General features: G+C 41.9%; 1 pseudogene; it reads left to right on the forward strand.

Moving 5' to 3' along the window:
- The first annotated feature begins 565 nt into the window (after positions 1-565).
- On the forward strand, positions 566-7315 carry LOC116546672 (annotated as a pseudogene).
- The last annotated feature ends 894 nt before the right edge of the window (positions 7316-8209 follow it).

An 8209-nucleotide genomic window follows, 5' to 3' on the forward strand; every position in this document is an offset into this window, starting at 1 on the left:
AGCCTCCCAAAGTGCTGGGATTACAGGCATGAGCCCACCATGCCTGGCCAAATAATTGTGTTTTAAATGAAAGGGTAGAGATAATTTGGGTAGTACAACTTTTTATCAGTTATGCACAGACTTTTTGATAAGAGTAAGGACTAATTTTTGTAATTTTAGTAGAGATGGGGTTTCACTATGTTGGCCAGGCTAGTATGGAACTCCTGACCTTGTGATCCGCCCTCCTCAGTCTCCCAAAGTGCTGAGCTTAGAGGCATGAGCCACTGAGCCCAGTGTACATCATTGTTTTAAACCATTTATATGTTGTAGATTTTATTCTTTGTATTTGTTTAGTGGGTTATAGTTTACCAAATTGTCCAAAATGGGTAATTCATATGAGATAGTCAAGAGCAAGTATTGTATCACAATACTAATTGGTGAAGAAGTTGAACTTCGGAAAGGATAAGTAGTTTGCCAAGATCACTTGTCAACCTGCATAGTCAAAATTAAGATGGAACTCAGCTAGTCCAATATCTGTATTTGCAGACTATTTGTTATGTTTTCTTTTTCTTTTTTAAAATTTGAGATGGAGTCTTGCTCTGTCCCCCAGGCTGGAGTGCAATGACGTGATCTCGGCTCACTGCAACCTCCCCGCATCCTGGGTTCAAGTTACTCTCCTGCCTCAGCCTCCCAAGTAGCTGGGACTACAGGTGCCTGCCACCATGCCCAGCTAATTTTTCTATTTTTAGTAGAGATGGGATTTCACCAAGTTGGCCAGGCTGGTCTAGAACTCCTGACCTCAGGTGATCCATCCGTGTTGGCCTCTTAATGTGTTTTGTTTTTAAAGCAGAATACTTTATTGAGCAGTTTGTGTTAGGTACATAAGTACTTTACATGCTTTGCATGCTGCCGATTTAATCACTTCTTTGAGGGAGGTACTTCTATCATTCTTTTCACATGAGAGAACCACAGTTTAGAGAGTTTATGTGACTTGCTTAGGCTTACATGTGACTGTGTTTGGTGGAACCATAGGACTTAATCCCAGATTAGACTAAAAGTTTTTTTTTTTTTTTTTTTTAAATGGAGTTTTGTTCTTGTTGCCCAGGCTGGAGTGCAGTAGCATGATCTCGGCTCGCTATAACCTCTGCCTCCTGGGTTCAAGTGCTTCTCCTGCCTCAGCCTCCTGAATAATTGGGCTTATAGGAATGTGCCACCATACCTGGCTAATTTTTGTAATTTTAGTAGATACTGGGTTTCGCCATGTTGACCAGGCTGGTCTTGAACTCCTGACCTCAGGTGATCTGCCTCCCTTGGCCTCCCAAAGTGTTGGGATTACAGGCGTGAGCCACTCTGCCAGGTCCTAAAAGTTCTTACTAGTTACATTGTATAAATTTTATGATGATCTACCCCAATCACCGCTGTTTGGTTGGCAAAGTAAAAATATTGATCATGTTTTATGTATCTTCAAAAATTCAGACATAATTCTGGGGTAATTGTAGGAATTCAAAAGTGGTGATAAATAAAACTGAATAAGATTTTGTTGAAAAAAATTTTAAGTTTTTTGATTTTTAATTAAGAGACAGTGTGTCACTCATGCTGGAGTGCAGTGGCCTAATTATAGCTCACTGCAGCCTTAAGCTCCTGAGCTCAAGTGATCCTCTTGCCTCAGCCTCCCAAAATGTTGGGGTTACAGGTATGATACAGTGTAGTGGCTGAGAATCTTTCTTAATACTGTTATTCTGCAGCGAGTCCTTTAATAAAACTACATGTTTCCAGGGCTGCTTTTTTTTTTTTTTTTTTGCAGTGACGAGGTTTCACCATGTTGGTCAGACTGGCCTTGAACTCCTGACCTCATAATAACGCCCGCCTCAGCCTCCCAAAGTGCTGGGATTACAGGCGTGAACCATGGAGCCCGGCTCCAGGGCTCTTTAGATACTATCAGTATATAGGTACTAAATCAATTAGTAACATAACTTTTTCAGTAGACAGTCTAAAATTTGATTTCCTTTTTTTCCTTTGGAGATGGGGTCTTGGCCTGTTATCCAGGCTTGAGTGCAATGATGTGATTCTTGCCGACTGCAGCCTTGACCTTCAGGGCTCAAGCGAATTTCTTGCCTCACACTCCTGAGTAGCCCAGACTATGGGTGTATGCCACCACACCTGCCTACATTTTTTTTTTTTGTTGTTGTTGCCCAGGCTGGAGTGCAGTGGTGCAATCTCAGCTCCCTGTAACCTATGCGTCAAGCAGTTCTTGTGCCTCAGTCTCCCAAGTAGCTGGGATTACAGGCTGAGGCAGAAGAATCGCTTGAACCTGGGAGGCAGAGATTGCAGTGAGCTGAGATTGCACCACTGCAGTCCAGCCTGGATGACGGAGCAGAGTGAGACTGTCTCAAAAAAAAAAAAACCAGAAAACCAACTATTCAAGTTTATATCACCTGTAATCTAATCACCCAGCGACGTCTCCCATTGAAACTTTAAAATATTTTCCTGATGGGCATGGTGGCTCACGCCTCTAATCCCAGCACTTTGGGAGGCCAAGGCTGGCGGATCACAAGGTCAGGAGATTGAGACCAGCCTGGCCAACGTGGTGAAACCTCATCTCTGCTAAAAATATGAAGATCAGCCAGGCGTGGTGGTGGATGCCTGTAGTCTCAGCTATTGCTACTCAGGAGGCTGAGACAGAATTGCTTGAACCTGGGAGGTAGAGGTTGCAGTGAGCTGAGATTGTGCCACTGCATTCCAGCTTGGGCAACAGAGCAAGACTGCATCTCAAAAAAAAAAAAAAAATTCCATTGTTTTTGTACACATTTATATTTTTAAAATAGAGGAAGAGATAAATGCAGTTTGATATCTTGTTTCATCTAACATGCTTGATCATTACCCACACTTACTTTTTTGAAAACATGTTTTTGTATGCTTTCATTTTACATTTTATATAAAATTTAATATTTCTCTTTCCAGTTCTCCCATATTATGAATAATGCTGCAGATGCGTATCTTTCTATATAAATCTTTTTAACTACATCCCTGGTTCTTTAAGATAGATTTCTAAAAGCGAGTTTACTGTGTCAAAAAATAATAAAGGTTTTTCATTATTTTCATACTGTTTGTTTGCCAGAAAGGTGTATTGATCTTTCAGTCTTTTAGTTGTGCCTGTGCAAGGGCACTTTCACCTGTGCTGAATATTATCCTTTAAAAAGTGTCATTTTAGGAGGGTGTGGTGATGTGTGCCTGTAGTAGTTCCACCTACTTGGGAGGCTGAGGTGAGAGGATCACCTGAACCCTGGAGTTCAAGGCCAGCCTGGGCAACCTAGCAAGACTTCATCTCTTTAAAAAAAGAAAAAAAGTTATTTGCCAGAAAATGTGATAAGCAGTTACTAGAAAATGTAACCATTTGTGTTATTCTTAATTATGTCTGTGTTCTTTTTCTGTGTTTTAGATTTCAGTGTTTCGGTGTTTTTTTTTTGTGACAGAGTTTCACTCTTGTACCCTAGGCTGGAGTGCAATAGTGCAGTCTAAGTTCGCTGCAACCTCTGCCTTCCAGGTTCAAGCAATTCTCCTGTCTCAGCCTCCCAAGTAACTGGGATTATAGGCACATGCCACCACACCTGGCTAATTTTTGTATTTTTAGTAGAGATGGGGTTTCACTATGTTGGCCAGGTGATCCACCTGCCTCAGCCTCCCAAAGTGCTGGGGATTATAGGCTTGAGCCACCGTGTCCAGCCTTGTTTTGGTGTTTTTAATTATAGATTTGAAACATCTTTAATACTGTGCAGCTGTATCTTCGGAGTTACCTGTCTAAAATGTAGCATGTGATTATCATGTCACCTTGTTACATTCTTAAACTGTTAAAGCTCTTCATTGTCTGAGAATATGAAGTCCTAACTCCTTATCCTGGCATATAAGTCATAGCACAGTTTAGCCCAGACTTATCTTTTTAGCCTCAATTTCCCCCTTTTTTTCTGAGGCCTTCCCAAATGCCTTCTAACCTCTTATGTACCCTTTAGATAGAATACATGCTTATGTTAAAGCCTTTCTTTGCTAGATGGTGAACTCCTAAAAGTCAGAGGTCATGTTTATTCTTTCTTTTTTGAGTCCTAATATAGTGACTTGTAGAGAGTAGGTGTTTAGTAAATATTTTAATTAATGAACAGTTGTGTTTGCCCATGTAAATCAGTGTTCTTGAGCTTATAGCCGGTAATGATTTAGAAATGAGTTTCTGGATGGACAGTTCTGCTGCTTCAAGATTATAGCATATATGTTGCTTTTTTTCACCTTGTTCATAAACCAATAGGTATATGTTTGTTAAGAAACTCACACGGGGGGCGTGGTGGCTCTCACCTGTAGTCCCAGCTACTAGGGAAGCTGAGGCAGGAGAAATACTTGAACGCAAGAGGCGGAGGTTGCAGTGAGCCAAGGTCGTGCCACTGTACTCCAGCCTGGGCCATAGATCAAGACTCGGTCTCAAAAACAAACACACACCACCCACCCACCCCCCAAAACACCAACCTGGTCATCTGTATTCTAAATTACTGAGCTGTGGAAAAAGACAAAATATTAGTGATTTCCAGATAGGTGGTAGGATTTGGGTCTGTGGGGTGTAATTTGCCTGAGTTTTATTTAGGGCTTTATTATTATTATTATTATTATTATTATTATTATTATTTTTTAGATGGAGTTTTGCTCTTGTTGCCCAGGCTGGAGTGCAATGGTGCGATCTTGGCTCACTGCAACCTCTGCCTCTTGGTTTCAAGCGATTCTCCTGCCTCGGCCTGCCGAGTAGCCGTGATTACAGGCATGCACCACTATGCCCAGTTAATTTTGCATTTTTAGTAGAGACAGTGTTTCTCCATGTTGGTCAGGTTGGTCTCGAACTCCTGACCTTGGGCAATCTGCCCACCTCAGCCCCCTGAAGTGCTGGGATTACAGACTCGAGCCACCACGCCTAGCCTTTTTTTTTTTGCCTTTTAATATGATCATCTGTTAATGTTATAGTTCTCTTAAATCCTGTAGAATTTAAAAATGGTCTCCAGGCCGGGCACGGTGGCTCACGCTTGTAATCCCAGCACTTTGGGAGGCCGAGGCGGGTGGATCACGAGGTCAAGAGATCGAGACCATCCTGGTCACATGGTGAAACCCCGTCTCTACTAAAAACACAAAAATTAGCTGGGCATGGTGGCACACGCCTGTAGTCCCAGCTACTGGGGAGGCTGAGGCAGGAGAATTGCTTGAACCCAGGAGACGGAGGTTGCGGTGAGCCGAGATCGCGCCATTGCACTCCAACCTGGGTAACAAGAGCGAAACTCCGTCTCAAATAAATAAATAAATAAATAAATAAAAATAAAAAAATGGTCTCCAATGTAGGTTACTCAGCTAATTGAGAATTGATGTAATATAAAACTGGCCTTCTCTATACTTCACTATGGTAGATTACAGGTTTTCCTTCCCGGCCACAGCTGCTTTTTGACAGTATATCTTGCTTACATCTCTTGGAAGACCTTACTCTTAGCTATTGCTGACTGGATTAAAGTTAGGCCCTTGACTTGAGGATTGGTGGGGTTGCTGTGGATCAACCAGATTTTCCCCCTTAGAATGTTTAAAGAGTTAATATGCCACTGAACTAAAATGAGTACTTGTTCACTCTAGTTCAGAGTCAGGGGTGGGAGTGTGGCACAGAAACATGGAGCCCATGGATGAGGTTGTTTGCAGAGAAAATTGGATTGCAACAAATTGGTGGAAACAGTTGATGTTGAAGCTTCATAAATAAACAGAATAAGGCCGGGCACGGTGGCTCATGCCTGTAATCCTAGCACTTGGGGAGGCCGAGTTGGGTGGATCATGAAGTCAGGAGTTCAAGACCAGCCTGATCAACATGGTTAAACCCCCTGTCTACTAAAAATACAAAAATTAGCTGGGCATGGTGGTACCATGCTTGTAATCCCAGCTACTCAGGAGGGTGAGGAAGGAGAATCACTTGAACCTGGGAGGTGGAAGTTGTAGTGAGCAGAGATTGTGCCACTGAACTCCAGCCTGGCTAAGAGTGAGACTCTGCCTCAAAACAAAACAAAACAAAACAAAAAAAACAATACTGCGGTGGCTTTCTAGTACTGAAGCTGGAGCTCCTTTTGATCTGTCCTTTCTGTAGGTACCATTTAAGTTAGTATGCAGCCAAAAGACTTTTGATTCCAATATTGCCTGTTGAGCTCTTTATTGGTGGTTTTGTGTAATTTTTAGCTGTGAGTGCTTCCTTTTATTCTTGGTTAGGTTCTTGGAGTATGTTGGGCAAGTGTCATGTGTAGGATTCAGTGGCAGGAGAAAACTTAAGAACCCTTGTCGTTGATCTCTCTCCTGGAGTGATTAGTCTTTATTGTTTTTTTTTTTTTTTTCTTTTTGAAATGGAGTCTCGCTCTGTTGCTCGGGCTGGAGTACAGTGGCTTGATCTCGGCTCACTGCAACCTCTGCCTCCTGGGTTCAAGCAATTTTCCTGCCTCAGCCTCTTGAGTAGCAGGGACTACAGGCACGTGCCACCACAGCCAGCTAATTTTTGTATTTTTAGTAGAGACGGGGTTTCACCATATTGGCCAGGCTGATCTCCAACTCCTGACCTTGTGGTCTGCCTGCCTTGGCCTCCCAACGTACCGGGATTACAGGCATGAGGCACTTTGTCCAGCTTGATTAGTCTTTTTCAAAAGGAAGTAGTGTTGTTGTATCCCTCTTTCTTTTTCTTCTAAGACATCTTGTTATAGCATATAGTTTCTCATTATAGGAAAGATAGTTTCTTTCTTTGATTTTATTATTTTTTTGGTGATGGGGTTTCACTCTGTTGCCCAGGCTGACATGCAGTGGTAAGATCATGGCTCCTTGTAGCCTTAATCTCCCATGCGCCAGCAGTCCATCCATCTCAGCCTCCTGAGTATTTTGGACTATAGGTACGTGACTGTATGCCTGGCCAATTTTTCTGTAATTTTTAAAGAGATGGTATCTCACTGTGTTGTGCAGGCCGGTCTCAACCTCTGGGTGGGTCAAGCTATCCTTCAGTCTCCTCACAGTGCTAAGATTATAGGCATGAGTCAACTCACCTGGCTCTTTTTTTAGTTTTAGAAAAAAGTAGTAAATGATAATAAAATTAAGAGAATCTTAAATTCTATTTACTAAAGAAATCATTTATGTTTTGGTAAATCATCTTAAACATTCTTTTTTCTTTCCCCACACCCTGTTTTATGTTAACTAATGACTTTGCTTGTTACTCTATTAAGATACGGGAATGGGCTGGGTGCAGTGGCTCACGCCTGTAATCCTGGTACTTTGGGAGGCCGAGGTGGGTGGATCACCTGAGGTCAAGAGTTCAAGACCAGCCTGGCTATCATGGTGAAACCCCATCTTTAAAAAAAAAAAAAAAAAAAAAAAAGTATAGGAATGGCGAGGCACAGTGGCTTATTGAAGTGGACCTTACCTGTTTGGAACAGTTGCTGGGAATGAGAAGAGTGAAATGGCCTACCTTGACTTGTGAAGGCTCTGCATGATGTAGCCTCTGCTAACTTCATTTCCTTGTTTTGTCTTTAATTGATCACTCCGAACCTTTTTATATACCTTTTTTTTGAAATAGAGTTTCACTTGTTGCCTAGGCTGGAGTGCAATGGTGCGATCTTGGCTTACTGCAACCTCCGCTTCCTGGGTTCAAGTGATTCTCCTGCCTCAGTCTCCCTTGTAGCTGGGATTGCAGGCACCTGCCACTACATCCAGCTAATTTTTATATTTTTAGTAAACACAGGGTTTCACCATGTTGGCCAGCCTGGTCTTAAACTCCTTACCTCAGGTGATTTGCCTGCTTCAGCCTCCCAAAGTGCTGGGATTACAGGTGTGAGCCACCACGCCCTGCCTATATATACCTTCTTTATGCCTTCAAGTTTTGACTTAAATGATTTTTTTTCAGAGAACTCTTTCAAAGAACCAGAACTAGTCTAAAGTAGTTCTGCTTCTTTCCGTTCATAGCATTTACCACAATTCTGAATTACATATTTATTTCTGTGTTTATAACTTTAATTTTTTTTTATTCTGAGACTATCGGTTCTATGATTGCAACTGTTATTACCATTTTACAGTGCCTGCATGTGGTAGGATCAATGTATATTTAAGATATCTGAAAAATCTCACTGTGGGTTGATAATAGAAGGGAAAACAAGAGTAGGCTCGATGTGGTGTTTCCTGTTTTCTCAGTTTTCTTGGATAT

The sequence above is a fragment of the Sapajus apella genome, unplaced genomic scaffold, assembly GCF_009761245.1.
Source record: "Sapajus apella isolate SASKATOON/1434 unplaced genomic scaffold, GSC_monkey_1.0 scaffold1208, whole genome shotgun sequence".
NCBI lineage: Eukaryota > Metazoa > Chordata > Mammalia > Primates > Cebidae > Sapajus > Sapajus apella.